Below are 27,670 nucleotides of genomic sequence, written 5' to 3'. Positions count from 1 at the left end.
GAGTTCAAGACCCTTAGGGCAGCGAGGAGAGCACACAGCAAGCTCACTACCCTGGACTTCAGGAGAGCAGACTTTGGCCTCTTCAGGGATCTGCTTGGTAGAGAACCATGGGATACAGCCCTGGAGGGAAGAGGGGCCCAAGAAAGTTGGTGAATATTCAAGGATCATTTCCTACAAGCTCAGGAGCAACGCATGCCAGCAAAGTGGAAGTCAGGCAAAAACACCAGGAAGCCTGCATGGATGAACAAGGAGCTCCTGGACAAACTCAAACACAGAAAGGAAGCCTACAGAGGGTGGAAGCAAGGACAGGTAGCCTGGGAGGAATACAGAGAAATTGTCCGAGCAGCCAGGGATCAGGTTAGGAAAGCTAAAGCCCTGATAGAATTAACTCTGGCCAGGAATGTCAAGAGCAACAAGAAAAGCTTCTATAGGTATGTTGGTGATAAAAGGAAGACCAGTGAAAATGTGGGCACTTTCTGGAATGAAACAGGAGACCTGGTTACCTGGGACATGGAGAATGCTGAGGTACTCAATGACTTTTTGGCCTCACTCTTCACCAGCAAGTGCTCCAGCCACACTGCCCAAGTCGCAGAAGGCAAAGGCAGGGACTGGGCGAATGAAGAACCACCCACTGTAGGAGAAGATCAGGTTCAAGACCATCTAAGGAACGTGAAGGTGCACAAGTCCATGGGACCTGATGAGATGCATCCTTGGGTCCTGAGGGAACTGGCAGATGAAGTGGCTAAGCCACTATCCATCATATTTGAGAAGTCATGGCAGTCTGGGGAAATTTCCCACTGACTGGAAAAGGGGAAACATAACCCCTGTTTTTAAAAAGGGAAAAAAGGAAGATCTGGGGAACTACAAGCCAGTTAGTCTCACCCCTGTGCCCAGCAAGATCATGGGGCAGAACCTCCAGGAAACTATGCTAAGGCACAGGGAAAATAAGGAGGTGACTGGTGACAGCCAACATGGCTTCACCAAGGGAAAATCATGCCTGACAAATTTGGTTGCCTTCTACAACAGGGTTAGAGCGTTGGTGGATAAGGGAAGAGCAACTGACATCATCTACCTGGACTTGTGCAAAGCATTTGACACTGTCCCGCATAACATCCTTGTCTCTAAATTGGAGAGACATGGATTTGACAGATGGACCACTCGGTGGATAAGGAATTGGCTCGATGGTTGCACTCAAAGAGTTGCGGTCAACAGCTCGGTGTGCAAGTGACAAGTGGCATTCCTCAGGGGTCGATATTGGGACCGGCGCTGTTTGACATCTTTGTCAGCGACATGGACAGTGGGATTGTGTGCACCCTCAGCAAGTTTGCCAATGACACCAAGCTGTGTGGTGCGGTTGACACGCTGGAGGGAAGGGATGCCATCCAGAGGGACCCTGACAGGCTTGAGAGGTGGGCCCATGCGAACGTCATGAAGTTCAACAAGGCCAAGTGCAAGGTCCTGAACATGGGTTGGGGCATTTAGTGCAAATGTAACCATTTCATCCTGGAAAAAAATCCAAAAGGCTTTGCAAAATTCCAAAAACTAAAATTATATAGTCCTGTTCCAAAGCAAAAGATACTCTACTGTAGAAACACACACTGCAATTCCTAAGTTTCAGAAGTCCCCATAAAACACTGAAGACACACAGAATAATATGAGAGCAAAATGTGGAAGATTGCACAATGATGAATTTCAATGCTTTTTATTTTGTCCACAGAACAGAGCTTGCCTGATTACTGTGAACACAAAAGAAGCGCAGGAATGTGCCAGGCCCAGGAAGCACTCTGAAAATCCTGCTGCTCTCCAGGATGGTTTATGGGAGGATAAGACCACAACTATTGCTAATAGAAATGTGGTTCCTCTAGCAGATTCTGTCACTGTCCCCTCCTTCTCATCCTCCGCTGACAGCAAATTTCCAGGGCTCTATTTTTTGACTCTTCCATGCATTTGTACCGCTTTCTCATGCTGCCCACTTTTTCATGTCAGAGGCAGCTTGGTCCAGCCTTGTTTCCACAGCCCTAAGGAGAACAGTTTGCTTACATGGCTGAGGAGCCTTAAACAGTCTCTACAACTGACAAAAAAATCTTTTCCAGGAAGAAACATCTCTCTCACAGCCTCTTGCTTTCAATGTCAGCACTTCTTCTGTTTTTGAACAGTTATTACCAAAAAGAAAAAAAACCCTCGCAACCATTTTTAAGAGGCTTTAAAATAAAGACTACCTCTGGCTTGAAGTGCTCACATCTGTGTGGTAATCAGTATATGAGCAGATGTAAATTTTCCCTCATGATCTCAATAATGCTGTCAGAATCCCAGAATCATAGCTCAGGTTGGAGGGACCTCCAGAAGTCAAATTGTCCAATCCCCTGCTCAAAAGAGATCTAACTAGATCAAGTTGTTCATGTCCATGCTCAGTCAACTTTGAACACCTCCAAGGATTACACAACCTCTCTGGACTTCCTACATCAGTATTTGATCACTCTCATGGTATATTTTTTTCCCTTAATATGTCTTTGGAATCTCCCATATTGCAGCTTGCTCCCATTGCCTACCATGCTATTACTATGTACCTTCAAAAAGACTCCAGCCTTATCATCCTCTGATCAGGCAGCTGTAGACAGCAGTGCAGTCTGCCCTTCTGCTTCTTTTCTCCAAGCAGAACAAATCCAGCTTTCTCAGCCTTTCCTCATATGGCCTGTACTCCAGGTCCTTGACCAGCTTGGTGGCCTCTGTGGGACTCACTCCAGTGTATCAATACCTATCTTGCACTGGGGAGCCCAAAACAGGACACAGTACTCCAGATGTGGTCTTAAAAGTGCTGAACAAAGTGGAAGGATCACTTCCCTTGACTTGCTGGTGACCCTTTTCCTAATGCAGCCCTCTGCTGCAAGCACATGCTGCTGGCTGGTGGTCAACTTCTTGTCCACAACGACCCCCATGTGGTTTCCTGCAGAGTTGCTTCCTAGACAGCCTGTAGTGTTGTGTGATCTTATTCCCTCCTACATGCGATACCTTGCTCTTACTGAACTTTGTGATGTTCCTTGCAACCCATTTCTTCAACTTGTCCAGGTCCCTCTGAGTAGCAGCCCTGCCCTTCAGGATAGTGACTGCTTTCTCCAGCTTGGTATTGTCCACAAACTTGCTAAGGATGCACTCTGTCCCATCATCTGGGTTGTTACTGAAGACTTTAAGCAGCATTGATCCCATTATTGACCCCTGAGGGACCCTATTAGTTACTGACCATTAGCTGGGCTTTGCACCACTGATCACAGCTCTTCAGGTCCACTAGTTGAGCCAATTGCCCACCCACCTTTTTTTCCACTTATCTTACAAATTCAGTGACATGGAGACTATGGGACATTGTGTCAAAGGCCTTGTTAGACTCAAGCTGTACAACATCCACTGCCTTCCCTTGGCCACAGCACCAGTCACCTCATCATAGAAAGCAGTGAGGATGGTCAGACATGATTTCCACTTGGTAAACCTGTGCTGACTGCTCTCAATCACCTTCTTGTCTTTCATAAGTTTAGAAATGAATTCTGAGTGGATTTGCCCCATCACCTTCCTAAAGACTGAGGTGAGACTGACCAGCCTGTAGTCCCCTGAATCCCCCTTCTTGCCCTTCTTAAAGATGATGTGACATTTACCTTTTTTCAGTTACAAGGAGCCTCCCCAGTTGCCATGACATTTCAAAAATGATGCAGTGTGGCATCACAATGTCATTAGCAAGCTCCCCCAACATAGAAATATTTATATGAAGTATATGTAATATTTTTAATTTTAAAAATACAAGATAGATTTTCTATGTTGTAAAGTATTCACCAATTCCACATGCCTTAGTTTATATATGATAATTCATAAAGCCAAGAGCTGGTGATACCAATGCTTTTCAAATAGTAAGGCCTAATTTAGTCTTTAATCAACTGCAGCCTTTTTGTCATGCTTTAATTGCTGTCATTGAAAATCAATGCAAATTTTGTGTTCACAGGGCTAGATTCCTGTATGGGTTGATTAGTCTTAGCCCAGCACTTTACACAATAGCACAGCAGGAAATAGGAATTTCAAGCAACATTACATCATTAAACATAGTGCATCAAAAGATTTTTTCCCTTTGCTCTGAAGTGGCACTAATCTTAAATTGGGTGTCACTGCAATACCATGAAAGGTTGTTCTGCTGCTAAATATCAAGCAGACATTTAGTATTTTAGAGTATTTTATATAATTAGCAGATACAAACTATCAAAATCTACTGCAGTGATTGATCTGAATACTCTTGGGCCATTGGTTACAATGCCCAGATTTCAGCTGCAAATACAAAAAGTGAATACAATGGCTCTAATAGCCCTCTCTGGTGTATATTATGAGTTGATATGGCATTCAAATAATCTGTATTAAAGCACTTTCTGCATATGGAGTTTTTTCCCAGATTTGTTTGTGTGGAGAGCAATTAAAAAAACCCAACAAACACAACATGACAATGTCCCATATATAGAGACCATCTTTCAAATGCATTACATGCAAGGACCTAGGAGGCCTCAAGTGCCATTTCTTTGAGGAAAAAGTATACAGATCCTGGAGTTTTATGCTCTATCTTGTTCTCTAGCTATTTTTCAAAAAGATACATTTATTTATTGAACAACTTCTGCCATCATCTTAACTGTTCCTATACAAAAAAAATAATTACATGGATTGAACTGAAACCTATGAATCAAAAATGGCATTATTTGAAAGAATTTGATGTGCTATTGATGCATTTAGTTCTGTGTCCCGCTCACTCCACCCCAGAGGACCACAGCTTTCTTACAAGGTTTTCCCCCCGTGCTCTTTTCAGCCTGACCGATTCTCCCTCATGTGCTCGTATTCTTGGAACTACAAAGGGATTTTACAGTAAATTTGACTGTGGCTCTTTCAGCTAAATATAATTAAAAAATTTATCAGAAAGAGTGATGTCTTCTTCATAGATTGTTAATGAAAGGCATTTGAAGTTGCAGAAATCACCAAAGAACATGAATGCAAACCATGATCCTTTCTGTCATTCTTTAGCCCAGTATGTGGCAAACAGGAGACAGGGAACCTTTTTTGTTGTTGTTCTCATTAAATAATACATCTGTTACTCAGATTCCTTCCAGAAAGGCACTCTCTGATAAAAAGAGTGGTTAAATGTCTCACAGTTTTTATTCATGATGTGAATAAAAATCAGAAAACGTGTCTCTACAGCCATATAATTCAATCCAAGGTATGGGAACGTCCTAGACGTCACACACCATGCACACACAATTACTTGCATACACTGAATACTCTCCAGAGCAGTAGGAAACTCTGTTAGCATAACAAGTCCTACATGGCTCACTGAAAACGAAACCCAGGTAAGCAGATTTTCTGCCTTTGCTTTTTTTCATTATCTCTAAAGATTTGCTGACACTACAAATCATACTGCCTTAGAGAGCAGAGATCCAAGTAAAAGGTCAAATTATACTGGCTACAAGGACGAATTTGTAGTGAGCTGCTGTAAGATAAATGGTCAAACAAATGTCATATTTCTGCTCCTCAGAGTAATAAGCCTCTAGTTCTGGAAATTACTTCTGTTCCCATCACATTCACAAATACAGGCAACTTGGAGTCCCTATGAACTTCTCACACCCTCCTCTGGGAGGCAAGCGGATATCTACAAAACCAGGTCTCTCAGAAAATGGTTAAGTAGACTCAGAATTCCTCAATGACTATGTGAGCAATATTTACTGTCCTCCTGCTCTAGTGCTGCCACTAACTTTTGTATCATGAGGTTGGATGCTAAAGAACACACCTAACTATCATGAGATCAGTGATAAAACCACAAGTATTAGAAACAATCAGAATAAAATGTGAGTATTTTGTTTCTTTTTTTTTCCTAGATGATATCTCTTGTAAGTAGTTTGAATGGGATGCCTTATAGTTTAATGACACAAAGATAAAACATGCAGTATTTTTTTTTGGCTCCATGGAAAACTCAAAGTAGAGAGCATTGGTTCAATGTCTCACAAGTGTTAATATTCCCAGTCTGGACAAGGCCTCCTCATGACCAAGGTAAGGGCAAGAAGTCAGCACTTCAGCCAGCTTTCAATTCTGGCTTCCTAGATTTGCTCCACTCAGGACTTGGGCTCTGCTCCAACCCAAACCCTAAAGGCACTCCATAACCCCAGGCATTTATGTGCCACACCGAAGCAGCTGAAGAGAGGACGGCTCCACCACGTGTGGTTCCTTGTTCCTCACGATTCGGAGGAACCTGAATCCTTCTGGGAGCTGTGCTCCCCACTTGGTCCTGTACTGCCCACACATGTGGGTGAAGGAAGACCTAACATGCAGAGCTGCTGTAAGAGTTTGGTATGGTGGCAGCATATACATAAGGATAGCTAATAAATATCAGCTACAGATATACGTGGACATACAATACCATACATAAACATACAAGCTCCCTAGAGTTCTTATGCCGTAAAAGACTCAGGACAAGCAGGATGGGATTAAACTGTTATTTATCCAGTTGCAGAACCACCATGAGCCTTTAGGAGGGATACAATTAAGAAATCAAGACATACTAGCTGTGTTGGAAGGTCTGAACTTAGATCTTCAATTTCTCCCATACTGTGGAAAATCTCACCTGAAATTTCCCACTCCATCCTGTAATCCTATTTTCTCAAATTTAGTATAAAATGATGGCTTACACTGGCAGAAATGGGATAAAGGGATGAACCGTTCTGTAATTCAAATGACATTTTACCCTATTTTATCTCTCAACAAAAACACATGCAAAGAATCTTTTTTTTTTTTCCACTGGAAACACAAAGACACCGAAGTAGTCATGACACATTTGTAGTCATGAAGGTAAAAAAACGAAGTTTCCTTTATTCTTCCTCCAAACATCACTGCCTATTCATATTATAAAAAACATTATAGGTATTAACAATATGTACGTTAAATTTTATAGGGCTTTTTGTATTAAGAAATTAGTTATTTCTTTAGGAGTTCTGTATTATAAAATATGTGTGTGCTTTTGGAGGGTAAGCATAATCTTCTCTCATTAGGCCATAACTAGTTAATACATTCTTTGTTTCCAAGTGACTGACACTTCACTTCTCTGTTGCATTTAAGCAGTTTCATCATAGTGTTAATTGGATAAATTGTAATACATATTATTTAAAAATGAAGAAAAATTATTTTTAAAAATCTCTTAAAAGAAAACACTTGATAAGAAGGTTTTTTATCACCTCATACTTAATGTATGGCTTTTTTTGCCTTTAGACATGCTGATAGACCTCTTAATCTGCAGCATGAAGCACCAGGAAAAGAAGAAGCAGGCACCGAAGTGATGTTTAGAAAAGCAGGATAAAATACTGTTCTTAACGTTCGTATTTCTTCTCTGCTATATGAGATCTAACAGCAATAAGGGCTGAATCATTTCCTATGGTTCTTCAGAGATATTAGCTGCTGGAAAGATAATGGCTATCTCTTTGTGCAGAGACAAATGGTTCAGATTTGGCTGAGGATCCTCTGGTAACTCAAGTGTTAAACTAGCTTATTTTGAAAGAATGAGTAAACTAAGCATAAGAGACCTTTTTCAGATGCCCTTATTCCAGGTAACTATTGCATAGCTTGGTATGGAGCCCCTGTAATTCTTCATCATAACTCTTTTCATTTATATTTACTGGATTGTCACGAGCTGCAAGATTTACCTTATGAGTTTCAGAAGCCCAGGATTTTTCTTTGAAGATGCAAGTGCCCTTTGTAAAAAATTCACATCCTCAACTTTGAACTTCAGCAGCAGTCTATTATTTTTACACTTCATTTAAATGTTAATGTGTTATTTTCTAAACGTCAAACTTCTAAACTGCTGCATGATTTCCAGACTTCACAATGAAGGTTTTCATGTTGGAATGACATTTCCTCTAGTTTATACAGGAAGAAGTCTCCATAGTTACATAGAGAAAAGAGGAAGACAAGGGTTTCAGCAGAAGAAAATATACCTGTGGTCAAGGCTGAGTTTTTAACTGATTAGCTACACTGAAATAAAGGCCAGCCATTCTCAGGTTGCATTTAGTGTTTATGAAAGGCACTTGGAAAAGACCATTTGAATCTCCCACGCAGCCACAAAACAAGTTAGAAGCCTCATCCCAAGCTGCCTAAGTAATAGCAATCTATCGGTACAGTTGATATATTTATGCAAGACACATGTACATTTTCTAGACCCAGGTAGGTCCAAACTGCCAATGGTACTGGCAATAGTGACACTGCCACATCTCCACACTACAGATTTCGTTATTCAGTAGGGTAACAGTAATCATACATGGCTACTATATGGTATCTGTTCTGCTCCAAGTAAATGTGCTAAGTAAAGAAAAGGCAAGGAAAACCATCCTGGGATTTCATCCTGTCATGGTAAAATGGGAAGGAGGTCTTTTGACCAGAGTGGAGTCAAGTAAAAATCTTCAGGAGCTCAAAGACAATATAAAAAAAATCAGCTGACAATTCCTTCTGTTACTATTTCCTTCAATCTGAGCATCCACAAAATTTCATCTCTTTTCCTGAAACAGAAAGAAACAGTGGGAGATGTATGGAACATCTAGCTACACTCTGCATTTCTCCCTATATTCAGGGCTCAGCTACAAGGGCACAATGGTTATGCTTCCTACACATACTTCATCCAAAAGACTGAATTCTGGACCATCCATGAGCACAAGGTGCTTTTAGATTTCCCTGATTCCTGTGCATAGTGCTGTCATAGGAGTGTCCACCACTGTAGATATCTGCATGTGATCTGGGTGTCCAAGGTCTTATTACACAGAGGAATCTGTACACAAGTTCACCTCACCCTACAGTAGATAACCAAGATATGATCCAGTTGCCTAAAAATAGGTCTTTAATGCTGTTTTGAGTAACCTGAGATATCTGAGGCTATATTCTAAGGCATGTATGACAAAGGACCCGTGGGAAATGTGTACATTTGTGGAGAAATCCTGTGGTGTTTCAGATAATTTAAAACACCTTTGCACAGGTTGGTCAATTGGACCCCTCATGTCTCATCAGCCAATTTGCTTTCAGTGCTCTGTGGGTTTTATGAGTGGATCCCTCATATATGTCAGCTTAGTCATTTGGCTCATATATGAAAATTTTCATTTTGTTGTCTTAATTTAGAACTGAACCCTACTGCTAGTGACTTCAGCTGATGTCAGATTTAATCCCACCAAAGTGTCAGCACCATGCCCAGCCCTGAAAACAAGGAGTTAAGCAAAAGCAAATTTTCTGGTGGGCAAGCAGGACTGATAGACAGGCAGCAAGACCCCCTAGAGTTGTTTGTTTCCCTTAATCAAAACCAGCAACAAAACCAAAAGAAAAACTCATAAAAGGGGTAATTTTTGCACAGGAGTAGTAGGGAGGTGTAGTCATTATAAGCAGAATTACAGAGCCCTCTGGAAGGTAATTAAATGTTTTCTGACATACTGTGCAGTTGTAATTGAGGTCTGCTGGGGCAGAGAGGCATTGAACAATTATTATTTACTCACTAATTCAGAAAGGTCCTGTTTATTTACAGCCATTTGGGTTTATTAAGTAACTACATAGAATATTTATAGTATCTTCAGTCTGTTCACTATTCGTTTGGAAACAAATACGGCACATCCACAGTAGGTAAGTTAAAACCCTGTATTATGTCATCAGGATGGAGGCAAGAGCCTTTTACGCTGCATTTAGAGGCACTCCCACACAGATCTGAATCATACTGTGTATGGAGACATGGGCAGCTCTCCCTGTTGCCTCTCCCTGACTTACTCAGAGAGGCTGCTTGCCCTCAGAATGAGGAAGATTTTCTGCAGGGAATCTAGCAAGGAATCAAGCTAAATCAGGTAGGTAGCTGACATGCAAAAATCAATGGAAATGTTTAGGATTTTAAAGCTTTGCAACATTAATAATGAAAGACTGACTTTCATTGACTAGCAATATTAATGTAGCTTTGCAACATCAATAATGAAAGACTGATACTAAAGAGCACCTCAGATTTACGCTGCTGTATTGTAGCGGGCCGTGGAGATTTGCAAGGCGATGAGTAACTCTACAGGCCACTGACCAGTTAGTTCTAGGCATGGTCTCTACATCCTTCAAAACTAAGGGTCCGTTTGACGTGGTGTTTTCAACTTTCTCCATATGCCTAAATCACCACTTTCCTTGGAGAAAGCAGTTCAGATAATGAGTAGTTTGTCAGCTTCATTTCACACAAACATCTTTAATACAAACACCTAGCAGTACAGCAGCCACATTTAATAAGTGAATGACTTCAAGTGATTAAATAAATTAACATTAATTAGCAATAAAAGTTATGTCTAATGTAATTTAAAGCATGTCAGTGGGTTTTCTGTCTTTTTCTTATGAAAGAACCTCAAACCTCTAAAACTTTTTCCAACAAAATCATGGACCCCTACAAAACCAATTAAGATAACTGAGAACTGCCTTGCTTTTGCAGATCATTTAGAAGTCTGTAGTCTCCAGTGATGCAGTGACCTCAGGCTGAAAATTCACATCCAAAAGAGAAACAATTCCCAAGGCTGAGAAACACAACACAGGATAAAAACTTAATAAATTCAACTCAGGTGTCAGTGGTGGGTAGAGCTGATCTGTGAAGGACTTGACACATAATTCAGTAAAGTGTCAGCTCTCTAAGGAAGAAAAAAGAATGGTTCCCAAAATAACCAAGGGAAATACCTCCACTCTTACCAAGAAGGGAACTATTTTAAAGTTGGGCATGAGGTTTATATCGCTCATGTTCTCCCTTTAAACTACCTGTTAGGCTAGATTAAATCCCAACAACCACTCAGTCCTGACTTTTCAGTAATTTATAGCTCAAGATTAATTTGAAGCATTGTTGTGCATTCAATAGTAGGTTCTTTTCCCCAAAGATATATAACCTATATGCAAAATGCCATAAGAATAGTGTCACACATCCTGTCTTTGGCTGACTGATGAAAATTTTTCTGTCCCTGGCCTATGTCCAACAGCTGGTCACTGCTCTTCATATCCATTGGCATAACTGTCTGTGTAATTGCTTCCTACCAGAATTAATTCAATGCAATTAGGACTGCAAGAGATCTACTTTAAACTGTTTAAGGTAGATCATGTCTAATTAATTGGATTAGACAGCAGTTCCACAAGCACTATACTGGCAGATCAAAGGTTCAGAGTCAGCATCAGCAGCTCAGTGAAGAACGGTGCAAGTGAAGCTCTACAAAACTCCGGACACATCTGACCTCAGATGGCAGACAACATGGGAGAATCTTTCTGTGTATGCAGGTAACTAATGTGGTATGAAATCACACAGGACAATCTACTTTTAGTCTCCTTCTTAAGAAGTAAGAACTTGAAAAAGAAGAATTGGAGTTTGGAATCACAGCAGGAAGAACCAACATCCTTCCAGGTGACTTCCAGGCAGACTGGAGTGCTTGGCCTTGGTGGCAACCTGTCCTCCAACCAGGCACCTCTGCCTGAAGGTAGGAAGTGCAGAAGCAGATGAACATAAAATATTATTACATGCTGTTGAAACACCTTCACAGTTTCCAAATGGACTGGCTCGGACTCAGCTTTGTGTAAAAGTATGAGTTCAATTTCCATTTTATTCCAAGGATTTGAGGAAAAGAAAGAAAAAAAATGTTAATGCAAGTTTAGAAAGCCTCAGCGTAGGGTTCAGCCCACAGGTCTGATTGCATTTATTCTTCTCAGGAATTTTTCTGCTGTCTACTTAGAAAAGCTAGGAGGGACCAGAATATGTCTTCAGACTCTTGTTCTTCTCCTTTATTTTTGAGACATCTAACCAAGAACAAGCTTTGCTAGTAAGCAGTAGGTAGTATGTGTTTTATGACAGAGTAAAGCTAAATCTTTCAACACTAAGTAGGTAGACCTCAGAAGTCTAATAGTAACAGATTCAAGAGACAAGAGTCCAGCCACAAGCTCAGGATTGAAAATGTGATGTTACTACATGAAAGCCTGAGTACTGAAATGTGCACTCTTGTAGTTCAGTCTGTCTACACAAAGAGGGAGAGTTCCTGCTATTTATCTGTCTGTCTTTCAAGAAGTTAGTGATTGTTGTATAAGTGCTTAGCTACAATTATTAAATGCACACAGGAATTCTTGGGGGTGATCTTGCTAAATCATTGTCTCATTGATGTGTCTCAAATCAGAGCAATGCTGAAGAAGTGGTAAAAACCAACAGAAGCTCCCACAACATCATTTGTTAGAAAGAGATGTGAAACTGATAAACTCTGAGGAACGACTAGCCACATTATCCCTTACACTCTTTGCAGGGAGCTAAGTTCCACCTAGCTGAAGACCTTACACTCAGTCCACACAAACAAAAGCCACTTGTAATTTTTATAGAGAGTCTGATGGAAATTAAAATCAAAGGAAGGACTGGGGCTGGAAGTAAATTGGATTCAGGCTAAGATGATTAAATGAGCTGATTGCTGGTGCTTGGTGTTTCAGGTCATTAGAGGGGGTAAGCAAACCTGGTCTGCTTCACAGGACAGAGACAGCTGAATTGAAGCTGGAGAAGTGTTAAGTGTTCAAGTTTCAGGCTTTAGGTGACACTTGACACATTGCTTCTGATGGACAGAATAACAACCAAAACCACATTGCTGTTCCTGGAGGAACAATGATGAGGAACTTTCTGACGAAAACAGAAGGCAATGGGGCAGATTAAAATTACCTCCAGCAACAGAGCTCAGATGTTGGTGTTTACTCAAACAGCCAATACTGAAGGTAGAACATAGAAGGCGAGTAAGGAAGAAGGAATTCCAGTGGTGGCTCCATGGATTTATCATGATATTAAGAAGGACACAGCAAATTCTCAGCTCACTTTGCTTCTTGCCTAGGTGGCTAACTGGAGCAGAAATGTGCTCTACTGGCTGTCATTTCTGTGTCCTCTTCACTGCTGGTCATGTGTTGGTGCAGCTGATTCCAGCTGCTCCTGAATCTGTTAAGGGTTAGGTTCTGCAAGCTGAACTCCATCCCTTCACTGTGTATGCAGCATTTTGTCAAACAAAATACTTGCCCAAAGCCACTGATGGGCATAATGAATGAAAGCATCTATATCGTGACACAGACAGGTCTGCATTAAGTATAGATTTCCAATCTGCTGTGATCTTCACCAGGCAAAATGATGGTTTATTAAGCTATTTATTTTTTTGAATGAAATTTTACACGGTTTAAATGGATTTTACTAATCATTCTTATTTTTTCTCATCTCTTTTTGAGGGAGATGATTCTCTCCCTCTACTCCACTCTCATGACACCCCACCTGGAGTACTACATCCAGCTCTGGGGTCTTCAGCACAAGAAAAAAACCTGGTCCTGTTAGAGTGGGTACAGAGGAGGGCAACGAAAATGGTCAGAGGGCTGGAACACCTTTCCTATGAAAAAAGGCTGAGAGAGTTGCGGTCGTTCAGTCTAGAGAAGCGAAGGCTCCGGGAGATCTCGTTGTGGCCTTTCAATATATAAAGGGGGCTTATAAGAAAGGTGGAGAGAGACCTTTTTACCAGGCCTGTAGTGATAGGACAAGGGGTGGCAGTTTTAAACTAAAAGTGGGTAGATTTAGATTAGATATAAGGAAGAAATTATTTACAGTGAGGATGGTGAGACATTGGAACAGGTTGCCCAGAGAAGCTGTGGATGCCCCATCCCTGGCAGTGTTCAAGGCCAGGTTGGATGGGGCTTGGAGCAACCTGGTCTAGTGGAAGATGTCCCTGCCCGTGGCAGGGGGGTTGAACTAGGTGATCTTTAAAGGTCCCTTCCAACCCAAACCATTCTATGATTCTATGCTTCTTTTCCCTATTTAGGGATAAATTTACTAGCTGTTGACAACCCAGGAACACTGTATGTTAGACTCCAAAGTGACAATTCTGAGTTTCATTACTCCGGAACAATTTCTTCTCATTGTCTGTCACCATCAAACAGCTCTTGTCATCACAGTCAGTGGCTCACTGACTAATAGTGCTCTCACCCTACATAAGAGGACTGCAATAATTTTTTGAGGAATAACACCACAGCTTTGAAACCACATACATTCCCAAACAATGGAGACCTTCACACGGATACTACTTTCATAATCACTCAATTAATAGTTGTGGGAGGGAGCTTGCAGACCACTTGTCAACCACCAGAGAGTATGAGCACTACTTTTTTGCAGAGATTCAAAATGAAGCATGTCCCGTGAGTAACTTCTGGTGTTGTCATTCCCAGCTCAGAAGCCTTCACAGTACCAGACATTGGGCAACACACTGTTGGATGGTTATCAGCCCCTTAGCCAAATTTATTATACCTTGCCTCTACTTTTTACTACTTGGCTAAGGCAAAATGAAAATAAAAGCTTGCCTTTATAAATAAACTGTAAGAAGGAATCATTACTCTCTTCAATTCACTTCTCTGTATGTGGAAAACAGCTATACCTATCTAAAACAACAGAAAAATGTCACATGCCATCACATCCTAAAGCAGTCCAAATCTCCTTTTCTCTTGTGCTACACATGGGATCCAAATAAAACTTTCTCCAGACCAAGCTGCTTGCTAGGCCTTCCCAAGGGGATACCCCACCTCTCAACAAAATTATTGTGGTACTTTTTATGTCCTTTAGATTATCAGAGATTTTATACATCAGCTTATCCAAAAGTGCCATTTTAGGTCATGTCTGCAAAAGGATGCAATTAGATATTAGGATGTGCACTAAAAAACCTGCTGTGAGATAAGAGACTGAAAATATAGAGTTGTATGACATCAGCTGCTGATTTAGAAACAGCGAATGGACCATCAGATAGTGGGAGAGGAAGGAAAAAAGGAAAGCTGTTATTTCAAGTGCTCTATACCAGGGCACATACAAGGCTTCTCTACAGTTCAGGGACATTGGTCTCTAAAGAATCAGGCCCTCTGCCTTTCCCCAAAAAACTCTCCACCGTAGTAGTGGATCAAACCATGTTCTTTATACAGCATTTCCCCCCTTGACCATCTCACAAGTCGTTCATGGGAGGTGGGGGGGGGGTTCATGTCTTTTTATGACATGAGCAATATCTTTTCTTGGTTTTCAGTCAGAAAACTTCTGGTATTGCAGTAAAATACAGTCAATTTGAATACACTACAAAAAGCTATTGCAATGCTGTCTAATGCTGCAGTTACTGAACTTTATTAAAGACAAATTTACTCCATGGTGTATCTGATGCAATAAAATGCTTGTTTGATGGAGTTCTGCTTGTGTACTTCTGTCCTGTCTTGTTTAGCTGCTAGATATTAAATATCAGCCAGACTTTCAAGCTATCTTCCAGAATACAAAGTTTCATTTTGCCCTGACCATCTAGAGGTGCTCCCAGTAGGGAACTAACAGTTCACCAGCGGTGAAGCAAATGAGACCAAATCAACTTCTTACTTGCTGCTATTCACAGGTGAGAAAGCATGGGCTTAGGTCTTCCAGCTACACCGAATACTTCTCGTTTTCATTCTTCGTCTTCATATGGGAGGGACTGGGCTGTAAATCATCATTGTTATAATTTGGTCCAGACCAGACTGTACACAAAGCTTCCAGAACATAGTAAGACAAGTCTTTACTCACAAATGAGCACGCTGGATACAAAGGAGGTTTACAGACAAAAAGGATGTAATCAAATGATGTACTTTCAGACTGAAATGTTAGTGGTATAATTGAAAAGAAAAGAGCCACAACTCTTCTTTGCCTTTTTGGCACCAAGCTAAATAGAGAGCTTAGGTCTCAAACCAGGCTTCAAGAGTAAACGTATATTTGGTCTGAAGGTCAGCTCTGGCTGAGACACAAAGCTGCAAAGCTTCTACATACCATGGCTCTGAACTTTGCAGCCTCTCAAGGACAGCACACGTGAGCTGGATACACTTACTAAACAGAGGAACAGCAGAGAAGCTGCAGCCCTGTGGGGAGCAATGACTGCTCTTCGTTCGCTGTTCTGACACAGAGGTGATAAGTGGCTGTGAGTTTCTATAGCAAAACAAAGCACAAAAATAAATGACATTTTTAGCCCTGGGTTTACATTCTTCTGTTAGTACCATGCTGACACGCTTTGAAACTTGTCTTATTTTTGTGACTGCTTGGCCTTTATGAGGTTTTGTTCTTCAGTTGTCATGGCATTCAAGGGGCCTAGTCACATCCAGAGAGAGTGAGGTGCTGTAGTACAAATGCACAGCAAAAAGAGGGTCTTGTCCTACAGAGCTACCTGTTAAAATAATTACTGAGAAAAGGAGCTAACAATCACTTACTATACTTATATTTTTTCTTCTTTGGACTTTTACACTATTAAAACAGGGTAGTGGCTTTATTCATTTTAGTAACTTATCAGAAAAATGCATTAACCTGAAATTAACCTGAAAGCCCATGACAATTGGGTGGAAAAGCCTTCCACAAAGCAACAAAACCAATGCTGGAAGAGAATGCAGCAATTTGACTGGAACCACGAGTCATTGAAAGGGCAGGAGATATAGCCAGGGAGCTGCAGCTGTCTATAGTTGGAAACATCAGAAACAGTCACATCATCTTGATAAACAACTCACTGTTTAATAAGGTGCCAGTTCAATTTTAGAAACTTAAGTCTCTCTCCTGTTATCACTCAGCATGAAACAAAAATTTTACCTCACTGTACATGGCATTATAAATTGCTTAGTGTTTTTATATTATGTCTCCAGTACTTGTTTACACCTCTGATTCAGAGCAGTTCCTTTATCTTACTTTTTATGTATGATCACATTCCTAGACTGCCAACAATGAATGCTGTTGCTAGTCACTATAAAAATAGTTGTGATCATCCAAAGAATGCTCTTTTCACTCCTAACTATTAAAAAACTGAAAAGCGTGATTGAAATCTGGAGAAGAATAATTTTTATGAAATTTCCAGCAGCTTTGAGCAGGTTGAGTTAGCATAAGAACAGCTCCCTCTCTTTAAGTACTTCATAAGCACCTATACTGCTAAAACCAGTATTTTCCTACCCAGTCTGAATGATTCTGTTCAGGTGTTGAGAAAAGGGGAGATTTTTCAGACTCCACCATTTAGCTGTCTTAGTACTTAAGGACAAAGGGAGTAAATGTTGTTTGCTATGTCTCATAACTGAAACATTTATTTAAGAGCCTAAATACGAAAGTAAAATTTAAATAACCAGACTAAACTGGTCAGTTGTACATCAGATTCTTAGAGGCTTGATTCTCAGTAACCTCTCAAAGGACTTAGGGAACACATGCCTGAAAGACATACGCCTGGGCCACTGAATCCAGCCCCTCGTTATCCCACATGCCTTCTCATATGCCTTTCATAATGACATATGTGGTCTTAAAATAAGCTGGGAGTTTGTCCCTGTGACTCATATTTGAAGGCTTTTGTAGCACTGGTGGCAAGAAGCCCTCCTGTGCAGACCCTATGACACTCACTAGTTTCTAACCATTTTTTGTGTTTGGTAGCATTGTTCAGTCAGCAGCAGAACTGGAAAAAGAGCCTTCAGATCATTTTGATTTTTGAAAATGCTGAGGTGTTTTAGTCTATTGTGGATTTGGATTAAAAGTCAGTGGAAAACTCCTCTTACTCCAGCTGAAGCAAGTTAGGGGAGTCTTTTTGAAAATTCCAGCTTTGAACTTTAAAAATCTGATTGTAAATGTGTAGCAGGCTGAATATCCTGAAGTGGTCAAATCATGTAGCAAACTACTAAGAAAACTTAATAACCTTCACTCCCTTAGGTACATATATTAAAGATCTTTTCTGGTTGTATAAGCTCAGCTTCACTCTGTGATAGCTCTTTGCCTATTAGCTATGGAGCAAGAGTTGTTCTGCTCTACCTTGCACGCTTATTCCTCAGTAATGGCCTTGTGCTGAAAAGGCAAACTAGAAAATACTATATCCACATTTAAAAACTAAGGCATTGGGAAGTAAGCAGTTTATGAAAGTCAGGTAGAAAAAAAGGCTGGAACAGACAAGTCTTGATTCCTTTGTATAAGAGAAAGCATCCCCAGTGCTTTCAGATTAGCCAAGGCCACACTGCAAGTCTTGTACATTTACAGAACTGCACAGCCTTTCATTTTTAATTAACTCACAACTTGTGTTGCTCAGTGGCCAGTGACTGCAAGGGAGCTTGGAACCCCACTGTGCTCAGATGCTATCCACACACAGCACTGTCCGACCTGCAAAATTCACGTCTAAAGGCTGACAGCAAGTGGAAGAAAAATAAGATTATAATCCCCCCTTCATAAATGGGAACCAGGGTTTGGGAAAGAGCAAGCATTTTGCTTGAAGTGGTGCAAAGTTCTTGCAAAACTAGGAAGTGAACATGGACTTCTGAAGCTGTAGGCTACCATCTGAGAGCTGGTCGCACCCCCTCTTGTCAAGGGGAATCTAACCTTTGAAAAGCAAATCCCAGTCATTTAGATAGGTCCCTTGTTACTGAGTACTATGAAATAGCTCTGATACTTGATACAATGGTACAAACTGTACCCACCTTGAAATAGCAGATATCACGTACCGCAGCTTGGCATCATCAGAAATATGAAGGTTTTAGTATTTTTCTTCAGACACATCTATACTTCAGTCAATGTATAGGCCACATAACTCCCACATGGATAACAGAGACAGATTTGCACTAGGTCCTGCAGGCACTGGCATTTTAAGGCCCACATTTATTCTTAAACAAATCAAGAGTTTGATTAAAATAACAAAACAAACCAACAACAAAAAAACCCACGGCATACACCAAAACTGTGTAAATAGCAGTATGTTTTGAACTTCATGTTGCAAGCATTGTATGTCTACCACCACCTGAGACAGCTATTTCACAGCTAATGCAGGCATATATATCTCCACAGATATACCTTTAGACTGCTCTGCATGCCAAAGCTATGCTAGTAAGGGTATCTTATTCTTTCCTGTTTATGCTGTTCCAGTTTGTATAAATAACTAAACCCTCAGCACAACAGACAAGGAAGTTCTCTTCATATAGTGATTAGAGAAATCATCCATGATGTGAAAAACAGGTTCACCTCCTCAGGCCAACAGCTTCCTACTCCTTTTTTCCAAATCTAAAAAGAACATCTGAAAGATCTGTCACCAGTACCCTGACAAGTGGAGAGGCACCAGGAAATCCCCTGTTATGTGGATGGAGTTAACATATGGTAAGGTTTACAGCTTGGTCACAAATTTCTTATATTTCATCTATGAGCTTCAGCTCAGTTACTAGATATTAAATTCACAAGGGAACACTTAAATTCACAAGAGAGCAATCCAAAACAAAATCACTCATCAGACCACATCTAGTTTCAGCATCTAGTTTTGGCCCCACTGATGCAAGAAGCATATCAATTAGCTAGAGCAAGTTCAGCAGAGGGCCATGAAGATGACGAGGGCTGGAGCACTTGACCTGCGAGGGGAGGCTGGGGGGGCTGTGCTTGCTCAGCCTAGAGCAGAGACAGCTTCAGGTGGACCTCGCAGCAGCACTCCAGTATCTACAAGCTGTGTACTTGACTTGTCTCTCATCAAGATCAAGAGTGATAATTTTTCAACAAAATTAGGGGGACACTACGGTACTTGAGATGGCTAATTATTCCTCTCTATTCTTTCTAGTCTCTGCCTAAAAGTGTGGGAGCAGCTTGGAACACCTGGCATTTGTTTTCAAGAGTGAACATTAGAATTTGTGGTGCTGCATGTTTGCCAAGTCTTCGAAGAACTAGTTTTACAAGGTCAGGTCGGAGGATGGCCTGGTGTACACCTGGGAAGATGTGGCTGAAGACAGTCACGAGTATGTGTGTGGAATGTTTTTATCTTTAACTGTTCTGAGGACTGGCAAACATCCCAGCTGAGCCAGATATGTGCTCCTGTGTTAGTAATATTGGCTGTATGCTGTTAGTTCTTTCCAGATCCTTGCTGAAACATATATAAGTTTGAGTCTTTTGTGAAATAAGTGGAATCTTGTATGGAGAGCTTGAGCGCTTAATTCAGTTGCCGCAAAAAGCGTCCAGCAAGCAGAAATTTACTGCAGGATTATAAATACTAAAGACACAGAACTAAAAGACAGAGACTGACCTCTGTTTGCTGTTCAGAAGGAAAGGTGGCACCAGACAGCCTCATAGTACAGGAATTACAACTCGAGCCACAAATCTCTATGCTTTGTTGGCTGCAGGTAAAACTGGTGTATGGTTTGGCTGAATACACAGTTACTTGGACTGAACTTATATAAAACCAGGCAAATTATGCAAGATGTGCCCCAGAATATCCGAGTCTTCTTGACCTGGCAGATGATGAGATTGGTTTGATATAAATGGAGACCACATTCAAGACAAAAACAAATCAAGGAGGAAGGATGGGCACACCTTCCCTTTCCCCACTGCCTCTAGAAAAGATGTCAGCTATATCAGCATCTCCACTTGGCACCAAACATATCACAGAATCACAGCATGGCAGAAGTGGGAAGGGACCTCTCATGGTGCTCAGGACACCAAGTCAGGTTTTGAATATCTCCAAGCATGGAGACTACCATAAATTTCAGTGCTTGCCACCACCTAGTCAGTCTGTAGGCCTCAGGTGGGCTCACAGTGCTGGGATTCCCGAGGCAGCATTTTGCATGAGTGCCCCACTCATTTATTCTGTGGTGGAACCAAAATCCCCTGGTCCCTGAGGGACGGAGGATGGGACTCTGCCAGCCCAACTCAGCCAGCTGCAGCTTGCAAAGCCAGGGTCTACTCACTGTGAATAAGATTGTGAAGTTTTACAAAGAAAGCAAGCTAAAAAAAAAAAAAAATCTTTGCATTCTGCTCAGTTCTCCCTGTGGGCAAGTGTTAAATCAATATCTTCATTAGCTGTAATATGTCACTTGCTCTTACTTCCGTTCAAAACAAATTGCTTAATTTCCTTATCACAGGCAGTGAGGGAGGGGGGCTGGCAGAGCCAGCTCTTTGTGTAAGGATGGGGAACTTATACTGTGAGTAAAGATAGTTCTTGATTACTTTGACCTTTCATCATTATAACTTTGCTTAATATTGTAATTAGAATATGTGCTTCATTTAACCAAGAATGAGATAAAAAGTAATTCCTTCAGGGGTATTTTTATACACCAGAGATGATTGAGAATTCAGTGAATGAGTGATTTTCCATTTTCTTTCCTGTATCCTCTTTTTTCAGTGTATTTTAATTTCAACTCATGAGAACTACAAAGTTAGGCCAAACCTCAAATTATTGCATCCTTTTGCTTGGCAGATTGAAAGGTATCACTGGGATCATTTAGCCTAACTTCCTGGGCTCATCATTTGGGACAGATAAGCCACTAACACTTAAAAAAGGTGTGAAGGAAGAGGACGAATCAGGACATGAAAAAAGTGCTCCACTGGTTGAGTAAGGGAGGCAAATCCAGTACAATAACTGAAGGAACCTGAGATATGCCAAGATAAATTTAGGAGTATCTTGGCCACTTGTTTAAAAATTAAAAATCACTTTCTGGAATAATCTTTTAACCAGTGCTGGAGATTTGCTTTTCAGTACATTCATCAGGGTAAAGATTTGGCTGAATGTTCAGAAATTCTCTTGATTCCCCATCCAATATATTACACTACTTCACACATGCAAAAAGTTAAAGTAAGGAACCCACTGTTAGCTGCTCGTCCCAAGACTTCTTTCCTAAACATATACTTCCACAAAATTGTCTAGGGATGTGGAAATGCAAATTGGAGACTTTCCTCTGTTCCTTTCTTGCATCCTTTTTTTTTCCCCCCAAAAACATCATTTTTTGGCTTTGCAGGCAGCAAGTTCTACAAAGAAATGACCTTATCTGTTTTTGTTTTTTTTTTTTTACAGCAGATAAGCAGGAGCAGTAATCACTGTATGGAAATCATGTGAGTCGAGCATAAGATCAAGCACCCTTATTCTTCATCTAAACAGAGCTATACAATTTTTTTGAGTTTACTTTAAAGTATCATGTGAGCATGGCTCCATAAAGGAAAACCCTGTTAAAGCAAGAGATTAAGAAATGGTAGTTTTATCTGAAATGACCAGACACAAACAGAAATAATTTATGTACCTATGTAGAGAGACATGAAATGGTAAATTACCCTGCTTGTGCCACCCCGCTCTTTTTATTTAGAATGTGGTGAGTTTAAGTGTCTCAATTTTAAAACTGTTGTAAAGCAGAAGCACCACATGTAGGAGCTTGTGAAGTTTATCAGCAAAGCACAAAGCATTACCTAATCCCCAAAGGGAGCACATATGTCTTCTCTAATTATATTGCTTTAAATGCACAGAAGTCAAGTGTGTGCTTTGCTTTGCAAGAGGCATTTTCCTTGGCAGCAGACAGGAGTGCCCCAGCCTTTATTCTGGAACCTCCACTCCTTTACACTACGGCCTTCCAACTAACTTTGCACTGCACAACTCTGCTTGCTATTTCTAGTAAATCACTACATTTTCATTCTCCTTTTCCAAAGCAGAGCAGTGTGAGTAAACCAGTACTTCTCACTACTAGAAGCACAATGTATTTTAGCACCAAATATTAATCAAACATTAAACCCTGTGGAAAGAAGGTCCCTAAAGCAAATTGATTCTTTAAAATTAATCTGTTTATCTTAGTGGGACCAGAGAAAAATAGTTCAACCAGCAACACTCCGCGAGATGTTTGTCAAATATGAAGCCTCCTGATGTGTGGATTGTCCGTCTCATAGTTCACAAACGAGTTCCACCATGCCTAGTGCACACGGGCGACCCATGGCGGGTTACGAAAGCGACCCAGCCTTGGGTTGCCTTGAGGCCCTGTCTCTCTGCAGAGACGACTCACGGGAGCTGTGTAGACAGCTCAGCCCTGGGTTGTCTGATAAACCCTAAACTAAACAGGGCGGTGGCTGTGCCATTCAAAGAACCAAAACCTGAACTGAGCCTTGGAATCCCTTAACAAATAGTATGCCCTGAGTCTCAATCCAACCACTATTCGGTTGCTGAGGAAGCAAGGTAAAAAAAAACCAAAACCTGGAGGGTTTCAGCTTCAGTTTCAAATGACAACCTTGTGTGTTCAAACAATCACAGACCAGCAAAGGAAAGATAAGGGAAAACTCGACTCAGATATACATAATCCATTTAGGCATATATCATAATCCACTCATAGTCATACACACCATTCCACAAGTCAGGGGATAAAAACTCTAAGATTCAAGTTGGAAATGGAGGAGTCACTTCTCCAACTACACAGTTGGCTTCTGAAGGAAACCCTTCCCCCCCTTGATCGGGACGCCGGTCGAGGTAAATTCCCTGGGATTGAGAGCCCTTACCTGGAGGGGTAAGTGAATATTGTTTATGCTTTAAGTTTGTAAATGCATTTGTGGTTGTCTGTGAATCGCTTGTGGTTGTTATAGTGTACTACTCTTGCCTTAAAAATTGCAATAGTGCATTCCTCCATTGTATCTGTAAAACCTGCAATAGTGGCGTGTTAAGTCTGTAAGTGAAGTTCAGATAAATCATTTGCTTGAACCTTGCAGTTAAGTCTGTGAGTGAGGTTCAAGTCGTTTGCTTGAACCTTGAAGCTAAGTCTTTTTCTGCCACATTACCTGACAATACTCACTCTCATCAGTGGTGAAATAAAGTTATTTTTAATGGCAATAAATTAATTTTTAATGGAAGAAAATGTAAAATAATAATTTCTTCAGACAACTTCAGTATAGTGCAAAGCTACTGGCCATGTAAGAGATTGCATGGAGTACAATGCAGACTACTGTATTAAATCAGTCTCTTGCCAAGACAGGAAAGGAGTGACTGGTTATTTGTATTAGCCTCACTGCAAAGTTAGCAAGAATCTCACCTGGACCCAGTTCGTAAAGTGGGAAAAAGCATGTTATGCCATGGTCTGAGTTAGTTGTACACATTTTGCAAAATAATGTCAGACAGTCAAGCTAGTGCTGGCTTCAGAAATCCTGTGGAGTTGAATAGACATAAGACTGTCTGTGTCTAAGAGAGGAACTCTTTCCTGCAGAGCCTTGAACTAAGAGTGATGTCCCATAAGCAGCACAGTTTTTCTTGAAGATCAAACCATTTAGTAAGGAATTAGATGCCTGCAATAAAGGCAGACTCCAGACCCTACAGTGACAACTGCATGGTCTCAGGGTGTTCATAGGCTGCCTTGTAGGATGAGCAATACCTGAAGACCATGAGAGGACCATGCTGACCTATGCGGTGGTCCCAAGCCTCTTCTGGCACACAACAGCCACACAGAGGCCAAGGGATGGCCCTGAAGTCGGTGGGTCAGAAAGAGTCAGAAAGAGTCATGCTCTTACAGAAATGGATATTGCCTATGGCGAGGGAGATGGGAAGTTTCTTCCTCTGGAAGGAGCATTAGTGTGATCCAAGGAGCATTAGTGGGAGCCAAGCCAATTTCCATTTATCTGAAATGAAGGTGATTGATAGTTTACTTTGGAATTAGGAGGACTATCTATAGGTGCGTAACAGTACTGTGCAATGTGATTACATAAGGGAATGTACCCAAGACCCTAGGATTTTGATCATACCTTGATTTTCCTGAGTAGCTAAATCCAAAATCCCCTCTGGTTTTCTTGGTTTCTTTATTTAGTTGCTTTATTTATTTGTTCAAATTTATAGAAAAAATAATAAAGCTTCCTTGTTGGTGCTGTAGGCACTTTGACCGTATATTAAAAATAGAACAAATGAATGCAGCAGACACAGCAACCTCCAAAAACATGGACTGATCACCCAAATCCTGATAACTATTCTCTTCCCAAAAGCCAGAAAAAGATACAGGTTTTTCATATGTCCTGTTGAAAATCAGGAGTTGAAGTGATTTGGTAAGTTTTCAGACCTAACTCAGAAAATGCAAGTCTACCAATGCAAGCCCAGAAGAAATCTATAGAACATCAGCTATAGAAAAAGACCACAAAAGGTAAATTTTGAAGTGGGAAAGTAGGAGACCTTCACGTTTTAGGCACTCTTATATTGTCATGTTATTTGAGACTTTCTGACCACCATGATTTCCCACAGAAAATTGTTTAGCAAAATATTTTTTTGTAGGAAAACACCTTTTTTTAATTTTGAAATTTATCACTGGAAAACATTGAAATGGCTTTTTGCATTTTTTTATTTAAATTGTTCTTTTCAAAATTGATAGTTTTATTTTTATGTATTTTTAATTTTTTTTTTCTCTCTCTCATCTCCCCTTCCCCTCTTTTTTTCTTGCCTGCCAGTAAATCAAGGAATTTCAGGAAAACAGGGTTTAAGAAGCCACCTGGGTTTTACTCCTCTTCCAAAGAAAGAAATACCTAACCTAAATCCCACCGGATGCATGACTATGTAACCCGTTTTCAAAGGCCTCCACATTGATACGTTATGCCCGGGGTAAGCAGCATGTGCTCTCAGTTTCATGCTGTGAAAGCACCGGCCTGGTGAGCTATACCACAGCCCTTGTGTTACTTCAGACACTTTGAATTGCAAAGGAAGATGTCATCCAAAATCATGACTATACCTTGGGCCACAGGGCATCAGAATTGACTCAGGACCAAGTGTTGTAAAGTGCAGACGGTGTCCATCTGTTCTAAACAAGGTTTGTCCTCAACGGTGAGGAAGCAAACCAGTGTGCATGCTTGTCCTCAGACCCAGAGACTGGTCCTTGTCTCCTCCTGTTTAGCAGAACAGGTATAACCTCTATGTTCCTTTATTCCTCTCCCAGCTAGCGAAGATGCCCCACTATCATAAGATTTATGGTTTGGTTGATTGTGCTTGTTTCTCACTGTCTCATCCACATTCTTCATTTGGTGGGCCACTCTTGTGTCGTATGTCTTTTTTTCAGCACGACTCACCTCCTACTACATTCGAGACCTCAGATCTAGCCTATGTCTTTGATATGCAAGGAACACTTCCTTCCTTTTCTCCATGAAGACACTATAACCTTTTATATTGATATGCCAATTATGTGAATTTTCTCTCCAAGTCTGTTCTATAAATTAAATCACATTCTGACCATCTGCATGAATAATTTCAGGTTCACAGATGTATTCCCCGTGTTTTTTACCTTATATACAGAAACCTAAAATGTTTGGCAGCCTATGTGATGATCCCCTTTGCTCCTCCTAAATACTATAATGAGTGAATATCTCTTCTAGTTTCTTGGCCTTTGTCCAAGTCAGCAAGTCAGCGTTGTTTATACTCATTTGTAGTCCACCATCCCATACTAGTCTTGGTCCTGGATTAAAACTCTCCTCAATAGATTTGCAAAGCAATCTTTAAAGTTTCTCTTTCCCTTTTATGTGCTTTGGACTCTGTCAAGGAGATGAGTCAAGGAATGACTTATGAAATATTCTTGGATGAAGCAGTGAAAGCCCTCCTGACAGCACCATCTGCTCAGCCATACATTTGTTTACCGGATACATTTTTATGTGGATGTGCTTTGTCCCTTCACTGGAGGGACAGACGGGAGTCCTCAGTCCTTCACTTTTCCTTCCAGTATCACACAGTCACTTTAGCTCAGTGTAGGATCACTGGCAGGGCTCACATGGCTGAGCAGAACCATGCCTTGGCCAGCGGTCTGGATGTGCCTCAGCAAATTGCAGTAATATTTCACCTCCCAGGTACTCTCTGGTACATCTCAAGGAGTCTGTGACTCTGAGCAGAGGCTTTCCCCTACCTTCCTCACAATGCTGACTTGCTTACTTGGACAAAAGCTTAGAAACTAGAAGAGAATTTTGCTAGAAGAGATATTCACTGATTATAGATATTTACTCATACACTCATTTAGGTCTCTGTCCCTTTGGCAGCATGGGCTACCCAACTGAGCTCACTTTCAACCTGCCCTGCAAGCTGTCCCTGAGTGTGAGATGGAACAGATGACATATAAACAGATATTTTCTCCTCTTCTTTACCTTACTACCATGTTATTTTTGAAATTTCTCAATTTTGGAAAAAAAAATATTCTTGCCAAAAAATAAAATTAAGCAGGATTTTGGCATTTTGTAACTTTGCAAAATCTGGGAAGTTTTGAAAGCTGAAAGTGCAACTAAAAACAAAGAAAGAAAATTAAACTTGATTTATGTGATTTTTCTCCCTTTCTATACTTGTTTCCCCATCCTTTTTCTTTTATTTTCCCTGCTGCTGCTTTTCTTTTCCAAAATTGTCCAGTTAAATGAACAATCTACCTTTTAAGAATAGAATAGAGCCAGACCATCACACTTCAACATCCACAAAATAGACATTAAAAAGAAATATGGTCACTTTATGCTATGCCATCTTTTTTTCAGCTCTCATCAATAGTAACACCTCCCTGACTTCTCAGCAACCAACATCAGCCACTGCAGTTCAGAGCAATGTCGTGCGCTCCCAAGAAATTCCCTCAAACAAGGAGGCAATTGCAAAATGCGCTGTCTTGCAAATGCTTGCAACACATCCCCCGCGGAGGGATTCAAGAGGTAGCTCTGTGTAAAGCACATTACAGTGACTAATCGAGGCAGAAAGTGCATGGATCACAGCGACTGTGGTCAGACACCTCCGTGGCGAGATGGAAATGAGAACGTACCGTGCCTTTGTGTGAACCCTGGGGGTGCTTAGGGCAGCCAGAGGACTTTCGGCCATCTGCTCCCTGCAGGAAGAATACATGTTACTGGGGGAAGCTGGGAGGAGCATCGCCCCGAAAGCAGGCATCTGGCAGTGCA

The 27,670-nt window shown here is 40.9% G+C and overlaps 1 long non-coding RNA gene across 1 annotated transcript; it reads right to left on the bottom strand.

The window, feature by feature from the left end:
• Window positions 1-1,588: 1,588 nt before the first annotated feature.
• On the bottom strand, window positions 1,589-23,344 carry LOC115353561. The gene is made up of 3 exons (XR_003927605.2): window positions 23,233-23,344; window positions 16,069-16,072; window positions 1,589-1,598 (listed from the first exon to the last, which is right to left on the bottom strand). It is a non-coding gene; the product is annotated as an uncharacterized LOC115353561 (long non-coding RNA).
• Window positions 23,345-27,670: the final 4,326 nt, after the last annotated feature.

The sequence above is a fragment of the Aquila chrysaetos genome, chromosome 19 (assembly GCF_900496995.4).
Source record: "Aquila chrysaetos chrysaetos chromosome 19, bAquChr1.4, whole genome shotgun sequence".
Classification (NCBI taxonomy): domain Eukaryota; kingdom Metazoa; phylum Chordata; class Aves; order Accipitriformes; family Accipitridae; genus Aquila; species Aquila chrysaetos.
This window is presented reverse-complemented; position numbering and strand designations above follow the sequence as displayed.